Raw genomic sequence first — 16,579 nt, 5'->3', positions numbered from 1 at the left:
TACATGTTCCATTCCATTGACCCTGGTAAATCTCACTGAGGAATGCACGGGGGGGGGCGGGGGGTGATCAGAACGGTTATAAATAGTATCTCTATCAAATACTTTGATCCTTAGATTATACTGTGTGTGTGCATATTGAAAACTCTTGGGCATATATATATATATGTATATATATGTATATATATATATATATATATATATATATATATATATATAAACAACGCATGTCTTTGCTTTAATTGAGCCCATTATTGGGGAATAAAACGGTTCATACAGCAATAAATTTCCCTATTAATGTTTTTATGTTTAGCAGAAGGTGGCTTGTGGGCCTGGTTTCTGACAGCCATTACGAGTTGTAGCAAATATTTTGACAAATGCTATCGTGGTGGAGAGAATTTCTAAACTGGGTCAGACCCAGTTTTATGGAGCATTTTCTTTGTAACTTTATGCTTGAAGACAAATATTCAGAGCACAGGGCAAGAGTTGGTTGATGAAAACAAACGCTGGCATCTTCTAAATGCAGTGTATGGGGTGTTTACATACCTTTATGAAGAGTGGGTTGTCTTCCTCCCTCTGCTTCAAACCCTGGTACTCTGGCACGATCCTGAGGTAACTCCACAGATCCAGACAGGACCTCTGTGCAAGCCCCAGCAGAGAGCACCAGGCCCAAGACTCCACCCCCTCCCCCCCCCCCCCATACATACTTTGTAAGCCCTTGCTTCTCTCTGCTGAGAAGCATCTCTGGTGTCCTCTAGCAAGTCCTGTTCTGCAGGTGGCATCTCAGAGCACAGGAGAGATGCCCTGTGCCCCTTTAGAAAATAAAATAAAAGTGGAGGGCCCCCCAGGGCTTGATCTGTGAGAAAGCTCCATGCTTAACTGAGAAAAGTATCATTTTGAGCAACCTGGAGAGACTCGGGCTGAGAGAAGCTTGGTCTGGCAAGAAAAAGGAAGTAAATTCTTCTCTATGCGTTAATATGATAGAACCAACCCTCAGAAAACAGGAAGAGACAAAAACAAAGACCCAAAGAAAAGGACAACCGCAGCCCAGAACTTTAGTAGTTATGTCTATTGATCTACCAAATCTTCCTACACCAGAGGCAGCTGTCCAGAAAGTCTGTGTGTAAAAACATTGCATTAAATGTGGGGCTGTTCCGTACCAATGAGTAAGAATGAGACACCAGGTGTATGTCTTCCTGGAGATGAGGTTGACACAAGTGCTTGCAGAACTTCCTCTGTGACCTTGAAGGCTCAGGAAGGCCCAGAATCTGCATTCCCTTACCGTTCAGAACAGGATAGCCATGACACAGAGCTGATTGAAATGAAGCAGCCTCATGTCAGCCATTGTGCTTAGGAAAGTCTTTCTGAAGAGATGGCAGCAGAGCTGGGCATTGCAGGATGTATAAAAGTTTCATAGTAGGAGAGGCGGCAAGAGACATGCTGAGGAGCTCCAAAGATGCCCTAGAAGGTTCATGAGTGTTCTCATACTCCTGAAGGATCTGTAAGTATGGACTGACACCAGCCCACGAGGCACCCAGAATCTAAGCTGAAGAAGTAAAACTTTCTCTTAGGGGTGGGGAAGAGATCCCAAAGCTCAGGAGCAGAGAGTCATGAAGAATAGAGACTAGAGCAGAAAACGATGACTGGGTCTGCTAAACCTCTGACATGCCCACTGGCCCCCAAAGGCCCAAGTCAGTTGCCCCATTCCCACCCCAACTTTACCCAGTATACCTCAGGAAAGACTTTGACTCTTGATCCTTAAAAGACTGCTAAGTTATAGTCAGAAAGTACCTTATTAGAATCAATGAATGAGAGGGTCTTCCATACAATACTACTTGGTTAAAAAATAATAAGCAAACAAAACCCTTTGGATTAAAGACCATTCAAACTATCAACTGATAAACGAAGAAAACAAATGTAGCCTTCCTAGGGAATGAAAGTGAGTGACATGCTAACCACTGGAATACGACAGGTGAACCTTGAAGACATGAACAGGGTCCTCTTTTGTAGGATTCCATGTCCACGTGATGTCCACAGAAGGCAAATCCATGATGACAGAAAGATACCTGCAGGTATCAAGAGCTGGGAGAAGAAGAATGGCCCACCAGGCACACTGGATTTCTTTGGGGATGTTGAGAATTTTGAGGGTGGATTGTAGCGATGGTTGCCCAACTCCACAAATACCCTATACCCACTGAACCCGTGAGAGGGTGCGTGGTATGATCCATGAATTCCACTCAAGGTTAAGCACATAAATCACTTCATCACTAATTTTTCTAAGCACCATGAGAGACTTTGGTTCTCTGCAGCATAAAACAGATGACCAATGAGTTGAACATGTAGTAATAGCTACTAAAATGATAGTCATAGTAATAATAATAGTAATAATAATGTTCAAAGCAATAATGTGCTTTCTCAGCCTTTCATCCCAAGGAAACAAACAAAAGACATAAGTCACTCTCTGGACGAGAGCCACACACTGGCAACTTACAACCAACGCAGATCATCCTTTAAGAGGAAACTATCTCATGCAGCTAACAGAAGGGGCCACGCACTGTTTGTTCAAGATTCCCAGGTGGGAAAACCCATGTTCCCACAGGGAAAGCCAGAGTGGGCTCCACCATTAGACCTACAGCCTGTGGGAAGCTGTGGTTAGGAGGAACAGAATGCTCCCCTTGTTTTTTGGGGAGAGGGGACCCGGAGTTCTGTCCCCAGGACCTTCCTCAGTCCAGCATGTGGGGTATGCACTCAGCATGGCCTCCTGCCTTTCGGGGGCTGTGTGCAGAGGGTCGGGCCAGTGACCCGCCCCATACAGTCTCGGAATACAGAGCCTGAACAGCCCTTCTGGGAGCCTTCGGGAGTCAAATCAAGGGTGTCTAGAAGACGCATGTCCTCTCACTGGGCTCCTCCTGGGCTCAGGTGTGGTCACTGCATCTTGTTGCCAGCCTTCCTGACTTCCATCCCAGGACTGAGTCCATGGCCCCAAATGTATGTGCTAAATAAAATGAACGTAATGACCAAATGTTCCCATTTAGTTCAGTACTCTTGGAGATTCCACGGAACTCAATTTTTGAAGAACGAAAGGACTCTAGGTCCAGTCAGGAGAGGTGGTCATCTCTCTCTCCTGGAGCCGTTCCCAAGGTGGACACCCAGCTTGTGTCTCTAGATCTGTGTCACCCGCCACCTGCGCCATCTGCAATGGGTGTGGTCCATCCCACACACACCCAGCTCACCCACCACCACACCTTCAGCCGTGGGGTCCCTGGTGCGCTGCCACACACAAAGCAGACCCTCACAACAGCCAGAGGTCCACTGGCCTCACTGCCCTGGCAGAGGGAGACGCTCGAACTTGCTGGTTGGGACTGCCTTGAGGACTGAAAACCCCACAGTCTACCGTCAGAGGCAGTGGGGATCCCACCAGAAATGTGGGGGGACACAGGGAACGCAGGCCCTTGCTGTGGGGCGGCAATGCCCGCCTTGGGAGCACCGGCTCTCTGGCTTCACTGTAAGCTGGTCTCCTCAGAGCTCCCCCAACCCCCCCCCTCCCGCCCCCGTTGCCTAACGATGGGAAGTTACAGTCCTTGCGTGCTGAGAGGTGCGGCTGCGCTCTCTGGGGCCTTCAGAGAGGAGCAAGCCACAGGTGTGACAGCGTGGGTGGCTGTTTCGCTGGTTTCTGGCACACAGCAAAATGCCTCCCCCTGATGTGTTATTGGACACGCGCCCCCGTGCAATTATCTATCCGCACGTCCTCGGAGCCACTTAAACGGTGATTTTATTTAAAACAGGATGCAGCCAGCCAGCTTCTGATTATCCCTGGGAGTGGGGGTCAAGGATCAGCAGAATAATTGAAATGAAAACTTTATTCCTACTAAGAGTTTCTCTTCTCTCCGCCTCCTTCCTTCCTTCCTTCTTTCCTTCCTTCTGCAGCTCCCAAACCAGGAAAGAAGTGCTCATGAAACACAGATGAGTGTGGGGCTCTGAATCCCCATCCTGTCCCACCAGGACTGGGCTCCTCAGCCATCAGGCGGTATTAGCAGGCCCTGACTGCCCTGTGGGTCTGTGACACCACTCAGTCCTGCATGCCACCTTTACTCACATCTATGACATGTTTTTTTTTTTCAAATAGATACGCTTTATGATCTAATCCACCTCATGCTACAATACTAGTTGATAGGATACCCATGTTTTTATATGTATTAGTTGCTTCCTAAATATTATACTTCATCTACAAAGTTATATCAAAAAATTCCAGTAATCCTAGCTTGGCTGGAGAAGAGAAGGGGACAGCTGGGGACATCTGGGAATATCCAGGGACAGCTGAGGACAGCTGACAAAAGGCACACCAAAGTCTAAGTTTTGGCTTAGAGGAATATTCTCCATGTGTCTCCCAAGCGTGGTCAAAGTCACGTTGCGTGTCACCAGGTAAAAGGGACAGAGGAGACTCTGGCGCTAATTTCCCAATCTCTCCATAGATCTAAATTGCTTTCAAAGTTGATTAGAAGAAAAACAAGAGCACACAGTTCCTCTTAAAGAAAGAAGGTAAAAAGTGAACGAAGGAAAATAAACACGCCGAGGTCTCCCGGGGGCTTGCATACCAGCCCCGGGGAAATGCCAGGCATTGCGGAGCTGAATATTCCGCTGCATTGAGCAACGAAGTCGTCTGTGTCTGGGTTGGTGTCCCCAGCCAAAGCCCTCTGGGGACCGCTGAGAGGGGAAGAAGAAAGACGGAGGGGCCGTGTGGCCGTCACCAGTGGCTCAGTGGGCACAGAGCAGCCACATCTGTGCCAAGACCATGTCCTTCTGACTGGCAAGCCAGTTTCCCCCAGCTGCCCCCTACCTCCCTTGACCTGCTGCCTCGTCCCTTCTCCCATGGGGCCAGGGCTGTTTGGAAACGCATGTCCCCTGGACCCTTCTGGAACCATTCCTGTCATGCTGACCCAGGCGGTGCTGTCGAGCCACGGAGTGCTTCCACCAGGCTGTCATTGTGCGCTGGGGGATAGGACCATGGCCTCTCCGTGTCCAGCCACCAGCCTTCTCCTAAGGAAATTGCCTTCTGCCCAAACCACCCCTCGGGCATCACCGCCTGGCACACACGTGGCCCATGACAGCAGGAAAGGCCGGGAAAGGACTGGCATCTTGTGTCCCAATTCAAGAAGCTGTGGTGAGCTCCTGAGTTCCCAGCTCTCGGACTTTCAATCATATAGTGTAAAACCGAAATTGTTCCCAGCACCTGAACGGAGTTGGTTGCTAGCACCTACAGTTTTTGTAGATTAATTTTTTTTTTACATCACCAAGGAAAAGTCTGACATTTCAATTATAACAAGAAAAGCTAGCTGTCCCCTCTTCCTCCTCCAAAGTTTCTCTCTATGAAGCTTCTGCTCACTTCTCCTTGCCTTACAAGAAGGCTCCGCCGCTCAGAATGGGGAGTGTAGGGCTGAGACCTTGCCACGCCCATCCTGAGGGGAGGTTGGGGGCCAGGGGTGCTGGCCAGCCAGGGTCTGGTGGATATACTTACAAAAACAATATGTTTAAACATTTCAATAAACAGATTAGACACAGATTTGTATATTGGCATCTGCCAGCTGCTTCTCCAAGTCAAGAATGTGTTTGTCCTTGTGAAACCAAATGATCTCTGTTCCTTGAATCCAAGCTGGCTTTGGAGACCCTAGCCCTTCCTGGGGCTTTGACCCTTTCTTTTTCTTAATGGCCTCTGGTCTCTCCTCTGGCTTTATATCCAACTGTCTATCCTCTGAGTGTGTTCGTCCTCTTAAGTCCCCTCAAATCCTCTTTGGCAGATGGCAGAGCTCAAACCATAAGCCACCCAATTTGACCCCAAAGCCAGAGTTCAAAATGGCATCCCCATGATACAGTATAAGCTCATGTGACAACAGTCCAACTCTTTCCTGAGTACCAGGGATCTCCAGCCTGCCTCCACTAGGACTTGTTTTTATTTCTATTTTCTTCTTCCATTTTCCTAGGCCACCGTATTTACCCAGCCTTTAAAAAACAGAAGAAACATTTGCCTTTCCTATAACATGGACATCACAGTAAGCAAAGTAGGCCAGGCACAGAAAGGCTGAGTAGAGAACAGATCCTGAGAAGCAGGGCTCAGGAAGGTGTGGCGGGGAGGTGGTGGGCAGTGGGTATCAGGTTTCAGTTTTGCAAGATGAATACAATCTGGAAGTCTAGTACACAGCATGCTGCCCACTGCTAACAAAACAATGTTCTCAGAGGAGGGGGTCTTAAGCTAACTTTTCGTATCACGAGTAATTTTAAAAAATGACAACGGAGGCCAGAGGAAATGCTGGGAAGTGACAGCTATGCCAACCGCCTTGGTGGCAGTGAAGGTTTCACGAGTGTGCACTTATCTTGCAAGCGTGCCGCTGTGCGTATCATGCATGGACAGATTTTTGCCAGACTTGCTACTCGGTACTGGGGCTTTCCTCTCGGTTGAGCACCAGGGCGAGGGAAGAACTTGCCGGTTCTCTTCTTGGTCAGCTGTCACTTAGCATGGAGCAGGAGGCCTTTCAGCATCCTCCAAGACCAGACATTCCCGTTCAGGGAATTCTCCCTCCCTTCAGGATCCCGGATTCATCTCCTCCCGTTTCCGGAGGATGAGAGGCTCCTGGACTCAGGAGCCGGTGGCACTTGGGTTCACCTGGTCAAGCGAGGTCAAGTACAGCACAGCGCCCCTCCCTCCCAGCCCCCAGCACGCATGTCCCTACCACTATTGTCACTCCCCCACCCCCAAGCAGGGCTTCCAAAGCCCCCTGCCCAGACTGGCCAGGCGGTCCTTCCCAGTAAGATTTAGCCAGGAACTGAAACCAATTTGCCACCCCCTTCCTTTAGAGATCACACCATGAGGGAAGTGGACCTGCTGATGAGCACGGTGGAAGTCGCCCCCGACCCACCTCCTGCCAGACCCCTGCGGTCGGCCACACCACTGCTTCCCGGCTGCTCGTGTCAGCGTGTTCTGAGCACACATGCACGAGTGCGGCGATCTGCACAGGTGTGCAAAGACAGAAACATCAGCTCCGTGTGCCAAGCTTCGCCTGCCTTCCTGTCTGCTAAAAAAAGGTTCTGGCTTTGTCCAATCTGTCCTTCCCTTCCTCCTGCCTGAGCAGGCTTTGTCTTTGTGTGACTGTTCCATCATCTTTTGTGTGGTGCACAATGAGGCAATTGGAGAGGAAAACAATGACAAAGGCCAAACAAGCAGAGTCCAACCAAAAGAAACCATGAGAGAAGACGGCAAGAGCTCTCCAGGTGTTGGGAAAATTGCACTCAACAGTTACTCATTGGCTCAACCAAAGTTGCTCAAGCACCAACCTGTTCCAGGCTTCACTTGAGGCCCTAGGCCAGGGAGAGCAGGCAGGGCCTCAGTGGTGCGGGCCCACAGCTCCACAACGGCAGACATGAGGTACACTGTTTTGGATTGAAGCAAGAAAAATAGCTGTAATGCATGATGGGAGTCGAAGGGCACGTGGTTCTTCCCATCAGAGGACAAAGGGAACAGGCACACGGAGCAGGCAGGGCAGAGGTCTGGAGCCTGCAGGGTACAGCAAGGAGGGCCGCTGAGCACGAAGCCAGCAGACACAAGGGACACAAGGGACACAGGGCTTCTCAGACCAGAGGAAAAGCTGTCTCCCAGGGGAAGGCCTGCCAGGAAGGCCTCAAAACAGGAGGTTGGAGTTTGAAGAACAGGAATGTTAGGGTTGTTGCATGATGAGACAAACATGGATGGGTATAGAAAGGAGTTAGTAGCTCCACCTGTAATCCTAGCTACTCAAGAAGCTGTGATCTGAGAATTATAATTCTAGATAGCCAGGGAAGGAAAGTCTATGAGATTCTTATCTCCAACGAAATACCCAAAAAGCCAAAAGTAGAGCTGTAGCCTAAGTAGTACAGTGCTAGCTTTGAACACAAAAAGCTCAGGGGTGGCACCCCAGGCCCTGAGTTCAAGGTCCAGATTTGGAGAGTACACGTGTGGACACATACACACACACACACACACACATACACACACACACACACATACACACACACACACACACACAAAACAAGGAAGGAAGGAAGGAAGGAAGGAAGGAAGGAAGGAAGGAAGGAAGGAAGGAAGGAAGGAGAGGAAGAACTTGGGGAGGAGGTTACTGAGTGTGGCCATGCTATTTCACAAGTGAAGAACCTGAGTTATAAAATGGCTTCTCTTTGCTGCCTCTGAATCTGCTGTTTAGAAAAAGGCAGAGCTGGCCCCTGGGAGGCCCGTTTCTGTTGGGGTCAGGCCCTTGTTCTATGGGATTCACTACGTGTGGAATGTATGTGTGTGTCCTTGGAGAAAAGCCAGTTTCTAGATGCATCTGTTTCCTCGCCCTGGCGTGGGGTGGGGGCAGGCGGGGGAACCAGATCCGGCCCTGCTCTAAAAGTTCCACCCTTTGTAAGTGGGGGGGGCCTCATGCATCTCCAGGCCCAGAGTCCCACACCTTCCGCACCCCTCGAGACCACAGGATATGCACTGGAGACACTAGTGTGTGCTGTAGTCTCCTCGCCAGGCCATGCACTCCTCGACAAAGTAGACAATAATCGAACTTTCTTCGTGTAGCTCTACCAAGCAGGGACTTGGTAAGCAATTGTCAGTGCTATGCTGGGGAAGCAAATCTGCTTGTGGCTTTTTCAAAAACCAAGTTCACTGCGGCACCAAAGCAGCAGCGTGCTGGTCACTCCTTCCCTAAGCCCACGCTGGCCAAAACCTCTTCACACCCTGTCCTTGACCTGCTGGAGTTCAGCTTGCTGTCCACTCGGCAGCTTCTCCCTTCCTGGGGTGTGCTGATGCCCCCTGGGACAGTCAAGCGAGCACTTGCAGCCTTGCAGTCAGGTCTTGGCTGTGGGAGACTCAGATGGCCCGGGCAGTCCCACACAATTACGCCCTTCACCTTGGATGCCTTGGCCTCCAGTCTTTGGCGGTGGAGCAACACACTGCTTGCTGTCCCCCGGGGTCCACCTCATGAGGAGGTGTCCAGCCCAGCGAGGAGGGCCAGATAGAAATCAGGCCCTGACCTTCTCGAAAGCAAGGCGCTGGGTCTCAGGCACACTATCTTGTGGACTCCTTTTTGTTCTCTTTGGGTCCACTCCTCAGGGATTGGCTCTGATGTGAAGAGCTTGGAGCCTGGAGGCCGCAGCCCATGCACATGTTCTCTGAAGCAAGGGTGGTGTGAAGCCAGGCAGGCCACAGGGCTCAGAACCAGGGACTGTCAGAGACATGTCTACCAAGCTCCGGGGGACCTGAGGCAGGGGATGGGACAGGTAGCCAACGGGATTCTGGTCAAAGTGTACATCCTTGCCCCTCATACCACACAAAACCACGTTCCACCAACGCCAAGGGGTCTTCACAACCACCAAAGTACTACTCCGCTCACGACCTGCCCACAGCCCTGTTGCTCTTGGGATAAAGTGAACATCTGGCCCCCAGGTTCCAGTGATTCCCCGGGACCTCAAATGCAGGCAGATGCCTGCCCACCTCCCCAGCCCCACCTCTTGTCATCCAGAACCCAGACCCTGGCACCACAGCACCTCAAACGCCTGTCTATGTCAGGGTCCCCAGAGAGCCACACACATGGCCACACTTCACTGTCCACTCTACATGGCCTCCTACTGACCTTTCCATCATCAGCTCATCAACAAAGCTCCTCAGATGCACTGCCCAGACCCCACCCAGCCATCACAGTGCTAAATTAGGATATATATAATCATCACTTGGTTAGTAATGCTGTTCCCATAAGGGCAAGAAACTTTCTATCTTGTTCACCTGGATTCATGTTCATGGTCAGACGTGACCAATGGGTGCATCTATTAGATGCATGGACAATGGATGGGTAGATGTTAGGTAGGTGGGTGGATGGATGGGTGAGTGAGTAGGTGGATGGTCTCCCAGCCAAACTGAGCAGTGCACTTGGCTTATCTGTCCTGTTAGCCTAGCTTTCTCCTCTTCCTTGATCCACATAGCTAAGCCTACATACTTCCCACGGCGAATGAACCAAGAGGCAGCCTCATCAACAGAGGCCTCCAGAATCCACTCCTCAGCTAGAAGCACCCTCCCAAGGCCTGAACCCTTGTGACATAATCTCTCTGATGCAATGGATCTAGTTTAGTTCACTAAACTCTAAGACCGTTAAGGGTGAGAGTTATCTCCACTTTTAATGGCTGTGCTAATCGTTATTATCACCTGGCTCTGTGCCGATGGGAAGGCCAAGGGTTATGTGAGGGAAGACCATTTCACAGATGAGAAAAGGAAGCCGACCAGAGTGGAGGCAGGGAGCGGCCAGGCAGCCATGAGCCTAGGCTCTCCTCCAGTGAGCTCAACCGAGCACCAAAGCCACCGTCAGCAGACACTGTCCTCACGCCACTGGGCGGGAAGGCCGGGTGGCCGCCCTCCGTGTTGCCCCGTGACCCCACCCTCCTGCCTTAGGGAACGTCTCCCAGCACGTGATGTCACTTGCACCCACCATGGAGGCCAAACCTGCTCATTCCAAAAGCCTAAATCCCAAGCCATCCCAATCACAACTGCTACACGTCCCCAGAGAGAACTTTCCAATACAGGGCTCCCTCTTTAAGAAGTCCACGGCCAAGCTCCGGGACTGCACTTCAGTCCCCACTACAATGTTTGCCCAACCACACCACGGGGCTGGCCATGGCTTCCGTTCAGCGTCTCGGTAGTTGGTGGGCAGGTGACTTCACCTCGGCGAGGCCCAGCATGCAGTCTGTACATCAGGGCAGCGCAAACTCGACTCGCAGAAAGGAGCTCACGCGGCTCACCCAGGGCTAGGTCTGTCACAAGCACCCAGTCAATTCTAGCAGCACAGTGCTGTGGTGAGACTATTCTAAAACATCTCCAGTCCTTGAGACTCTCCACAGGGAGCACACCCAGAAAAAGGGGGTGCTGAGAGAAGGGCTGGATGGAGGGGGAGGTTATCCTGGGAGATGGGAGCCACGTGGCCTGCTGATCCCACGATCACGGTGGCAGTCACGCACACACCAGCACGCCCCGCCCCCTCATGCACCCACCTCCACACCCGCCCTTCACGTCGGCATCCACACCGAGAGAACGCATGTGTGCCTTCTCCCCAGCCCACGTGCAGCGGAACTCGGGCCTCCCAGGGCCCAGAAGCATTCAGCCTACGCCCCACACCCCTGCTAGAACCCCACAGACGGCTGGAGGCTAACCTTGGGGGTCTCCCACCCAGTAGGTGAGCCTGCCAGGTGGGACAAGTATATTTGCATATAATTTGCATGTGTGACACAGCCCTCCCCATCTCTGCACGGAGCTCTTCCAAGCTAACCTGTTATTAATGTTCCTCTGTAGGTCTCACTGCTGTGCCACCCACTGCCAGCGAGTACTATGCCAGGGGGCAGGCCAGGAGCTGGCAGAGCAGTCTAGCTATTCACACCAACCTCACCCCGGGCCTCAGTTTCTCCTCTAGACAACAAGTAACACAGCGCCTCCATTGACCAACTCCTCACGTATTGAATGTTAGCCTGTGGCCAGGGCTGCACATGGCTGGCGCATTGTGGGCTGTTGATTCTCATTAAAGGGTTGGGTGGAGATGGAACCCTGCAGGCCGCAGCCATTAGGCATTCTGATGTATAAAAAATAGAGGACGTCTGGTGAAATTTGAGCTTCCAGAGAGAAGCAAGTAATAATACTTTAGGACAAATATGTCCTGATGTCCTGCTTCATCTTTTTATGTCGATGAAGCATCATGGTCAAACTGAAATTTAAATGTTCCCTGGGAGTTCTGTCCTTGGTCTGACCACCCTCCTCGCGACCCTCCGAGACCCACTGCCATTACTAATACCCTGTTTCCTCATGGCTCTTCCTCACCTCAAGAGTACGGTCTGTCTTTTTCCTAAATGTCCAGGAAGGACAGGAGGCACATGTGATCGTCACTGGGGGAAGGGAGAGGGACAGCGACCCTGGGCTTCCTAAGTTAGGTGCGAGTCTCAACGCTGTTCCTCTGGTTTCTGTGAGGAGCTCCGTGGTTATCGCTACAAACGTGAGGCCTGGCTTCCTGTGGCAAAGGGCATGTGTGTTTTCATCAACACAGCCCGTTTCTAGGGCTTCTGTCAGGATGTGAGGCCCACAGTGGATCAAGAGGAAAAGGCAGACCGTGGCAGGGGGCCCTGTGACCCAGCCTAGTTCGCTACTGAAGTGGGAGGGGGACTCTGGCTTTGAGGACCTCATAGAAAGCCTGGCCACTGTGAGCCTGAAAACCCCACCGGCCCTGGGTGGGAAACCACAGCAGCAGGCGCGGCCCAAAGGCCCAGCCAGTTCTACCAGCACATTACTGCCACTCATCCAACCATGGATGGATTGCCACTCATCTGGCCTGCAATGGCGGAAGGCAATAGGACAACAGCCCGGCCAGACTCTTTACCTGAGCTGGGGACCTTGCAGGGTGGAACGCAGCTCAGCCTCCGGTCTCAAGCCCCGCCGTGCCATTCACAAACGGGTGATAGTCAGTGCCAGGCTCAGGAGAGAGCCTTGGAGGGTCGGGAGAGCCTCGGGAGATTGTAGGAAGAACTCTGCCCGGCCTGAGCTCTGCACACTGGGCAAGGGAGCCTGGCCTGCGGGCGGAGGGCCGCGGTCCCTGGGTGCTGTCAGGAAGCAAGCCTCTTCCATGGTTTTTTTCCTCCAGAAGTTTAGGGAGTTAAATCTGATAGTAGAATCAGTGGCCATATTAGGGAGTGTACTATAACATTTTGTGCATATTTTGAGGTAAAACACAAAATTAAAACATGTAAGCCTCCACTTCTTGCTCTGTAAAGTGGTGCTAGGACAGCTTCGCCCCAGAAGGCACCAGCCAGCCAAAGGCCACCATAGGCCTTCCTTTCCTGGGAATTCTGATTTCCACTGAAGCCAACCCAGTGATGAGGACATCCAGTCTGGTGTGTCCTGACCTTGCGTGCAAGAAACACTAGTGACCCACCCAGAGAAGTGGGGGGGAGAGGTGCAGTTTCTATTGGCTTTCCAGTGGCCGGTGATGGTTAGATTCCAGAGGACCAGCAGTCTAAAAGCCCCTCGCCTGTCTAACCGGCCCAGGTGGGAGCCCAGCCTATAGATCTGTGGCTACAGATGGAGCCATGCCAGAAGGCCGGTCCTGGACAATGAAAACAGCCCACCCCTGGGGACATGTGGACACGAGGGTTCTTCACCCACATCTCCCCAGCTGTACCCTTCTCCCAGCTGTAAATGCTCTGGAGACGGAGGTGGGGAATGGGGGACCGGTCAGGCAGGTGGACCTCAACCCAGGCCCTTGGCTGTGAGATGTGTGGGCTCAGAATCCCTCACCTCGCTGCCAAAGTACAAGGCTGGAGCTAAGCGTCATGACTCAAGTCCCACTGTCAGTGCCCTGCTGACTCATATCCTCTGTTCTACCTCTCTTCTTAAGCATGTCAGAGACTCGGGGTGGGAAGTTCTCAAGGACCTGAAAATCAACTTTGTCCAGCCACTGGAGCTCCTCTTTGAGTTTCTATAGTCAACAGTAACAATAGGGCCAGTCCCCTGCCGCAAGGCATGGTGGGAACTCTCCCAGCCTGCTATGAAGAGATCCCCGGCTGGCATGAGCCAACCGGAAACTCCATCTGTGCTGATGAAGACAGGACACTGGCGCCACAGGAAGTTCTAACACACCCATCAATATCACTGGCCCAGGCCAACTCTGAAGTAGTTGAATGTTCTCTATCGCCTAAGAGAGTGTAGAGAGGGCTCTTCGAATAGGGGCCATGACATAGCCATGCTGACTCATTGACTAATCGTGGCTTCAACTCATAAAAGGAGCCGTCCCAGAGGTGGACACTACTTGGCCTTCTGCTTCTCCTTTTGCTTCCCACTCAGGCTGGCCACCATCCTCTGTCCTCACCTCAGAGAGCAAGGCACCAAGTGCATGCTAGCACCCGCTCTGGCCCCACAGGCCAGAGGGAGGATGGCCTCCCCTCTGGGGTATGAACACACCTTTTAGGTACCGTGGGCTTCCATCCGAACGACCCCATTGCTTCAGGAGTCCCAGCTAGACTACTCTACTCCTTCTAGTCTCTAGCAGAAGATGGCCCCTGGTTCTGAGCCAGCTTTGTGTGGAGGCTGAAAGGCACATTCCTCTTCCCATGATGGGTAGGAAGCTGTCCCCCAAAGACATTTTTTTTTATTCCAAGCCATGACCCTATATCTTTTTACTTCCCTTGTCCACCTCTTCAGCTTGTCTACCTCTCCTTTTTGAAAAATAAAACATGACAATTGCAATTCTCCCTTGGCCAAGGGCCAGACATCCAAGGACCGAAGCCAAGAGATGAACAGATACAGCCAGAGAGGACAAGGTCAGAGAGCAGAACATTCTGGACACTTGTTTGTATCAAAACCAGATCCTAAAGGACGGTGGACAGTCCTTATTGAGAATCCATGCTTCCAAGCTGGAATGGCACTCCAGAGCCCTCAGAACCCTAGTATGGAACATGTCTGTGACATTAATTCATGCCAGGAACATGCCTGTGACATTAATTCATGCCAGGCAAAATGTAGCAGCAGCTCTTGGAAACTAAAAATAGAGCCTTGCCAACTGATTCATCCCCTGACTACACTGAATTCGGAGTCCTTTTTCCTCTCCTCTTCTAAATGTACGTTATATTATGGTCCTTCCCCCCTTCTTTCTCTCTCTCTCCCTCCATCTTTGTTGTTCTTCTTTTGCTTTCTCTCTTTCTTGTTGAAAGGTTTCAGCCTTCCGGAAGGGATGGCCCCACTCGGCTGCCCTCTGACCCCCAAACACGCTTCATAAGCAAGGAAATCAGGTCTTTTCCTGGCTGCCGTGGTTGGAAGTCATGTAATTTGTGCTGAATAGCGTCCGTGCGGGCGTCTCTGCCTGTTACATCACACATAGACCTCCATAGCTTCGTTTCCGATTGCAGTCCCATCTATTTTAAACTGTGTTGATTTCTACACGGAAGGAAGCCTACCTCGTACAGATTAGCTGGGCAGCTGGGTCTGCTTGCTTCTGATGACTGGGCACCGGGCCACTGGGGAAGCAGGTTTCTCAAAGCCCCTTGGATGGAGCACATTCCACATGGCCCCCAGAGTATGGGTCACTGAGCCCCACTCTCTCTCCAGGGAGGAAGGGCCAGCAGCCTTGGGTGGAAATCAACAGGTCAAGCCCGAGGCAGGCTCTTCCTCCACACCTGGGGTCTGGAGTCCGTGCTGGGGGTGGAGGAGAGGGGGTCAGAAGCCCCTGGGGTCTGGACCTCGGGCGGGGCCCCGGGTGGGGGCTGATGTCGGAGAGAACGGCGTGTGTTGGGAGGGAGCCATCATGGTGCCAGCTCCGTGGAGCCTCTCAGAGGCACCGGATCGGGCCTGAGGAGGAAGCCCCCTTCACCCGGCCTCGCCTCCCAGACCTCCAGGTGCGTAAAGAAATGACAAAGTCTCCTCTCACCTTTGGGTGGTCAGTCCACAGGCAGGGGCCCTGCCGCGCTCTCCCGCCAGCTGCTGGCTCCGGTGAGGTAGGGCTAGGAGCATCTCTGCCTTCTCCTCATGCCTCCTCTAGAGAGAAGCGAGTGCTGGAGATGTAAGGAGAGACAGAATGTGTGTGTGGAGGGTGGTGGGAGCGGTGGGGGACGGGGGCGGGGGGGGCGGCAGAAGGACACCAGGGGGGCGGTGAGCAGCCTGCCCTGGTGTGGTTCGGGGTAATGGCCGACGCGGGAAGACGCTTGTGCTCTGGAGCTCAGCTCCACGCAGCTCTGTGTGGGCGGCAGCCGCTCACGGCTAGGATTCAAACCATTACACTGAACATTCGCAAACAGATAAAAAAGCAAATGGAAACTTCTGCTTCCCCGTCTCTCTGCCCTCCTCCTTCCTCTCTCCTCCGAGGGCTGCCAGAGCAGAGGGGAGGGTGGGCACTGCACCCCCGCCCCCGTACCCCCCCTCCCCGGGGCCCCGACTCTACCAGCCACTCCACCCTGGAGGACACCACCTTGCACACAGGTAGGTCAGGACCACGAGACATGCGTGCCCACGCCTGGAGAAAAGTCAGGACTTTGAGGAAGATTTTTCTCTCCTCCAGGTCTTGCTCAGAATCCAGCCCCTGAGAACCATCTGACCAAAGAAGGCCTGGGTTCCATTTTGGAAGACCTCTCTTCCTTTCTGGCCTCAAAGAAACCAGTGTGAAGTAGAGTGAGGTGGGCTTCCATGTCTAGATAATATTTTGCCAAAACAACAACAACAACAACATTCTGCAAACAGTGCAGTGAGATGGCCCTAGGAAAAGAAAAGAAAAAAATTAAGAGCCCCATAGTCAAATTACTTTGGGAGACCTGTGTCTGGAATAATCTCAGAACACTTAACCGCTAAAGGCTCTGAGAAGTCCTGTAATTAAAAAGAAATGATAAGAATCTTGATTTACTTTGTGAAAACCAACATTTTCAAAACGTGTAAAACCTTAGATGGAAGGAGACCCTATCTTATCAATCATAACAACACGTGCGCGTGCGTGCGCACACACACACACACACACACACACACACACACACACACACACACACACATGTTCATACCACC

General features: G+C 52.0%; 1 protein-coding gene across 3 annotated transcripts in view; it reads right to left on the bottom strand.

Moving 5' to 3' along the window:
• Positions 1-15,611, bottom strand: part of Znf831 (zinc finger protein 831) — a 35,351-nt gene extending 19,740 nt beyond the window's left edge. For 2 of the 3 annotated variants that reach the window (XM_069990089.1, XM_069990090.1), the window contains exon 1: positions 544-665. The gene's annotated coding sequence lies outside the window, so the exon portion shown is untranslated. Of the gene's footprint in view, positions 1-543; positions 666-15,458 lie in introns of those variants that run through there. The other variant, XM_069990091.1, reaches the window with a different exon arrangement.
• Positions 15,612-16,579: the final 968 nt, after the last annotated feature.

This window comes from Dipodomys merriami, unplaced genomic scaffold (genome assembly GCF_024711535.1).
Source record: "Dipodomys merriami isolate MVZ:Mamm:240054 unplaced genomic scaffold, mDipMer1.0.p SCAF_39, whole genome shotgun sequence".
Taxonomy (NCBI): Eukaryota; Metazoa; Chordata; class Mammalia; order Rodentia; family Heteromyidae; genus Dipodomys; species Dipodomys merriami.
Note: the sequence above shows the minus strand (reverse complement) of the source record. Positions and strands in the feature narration are given on the sequence as shown.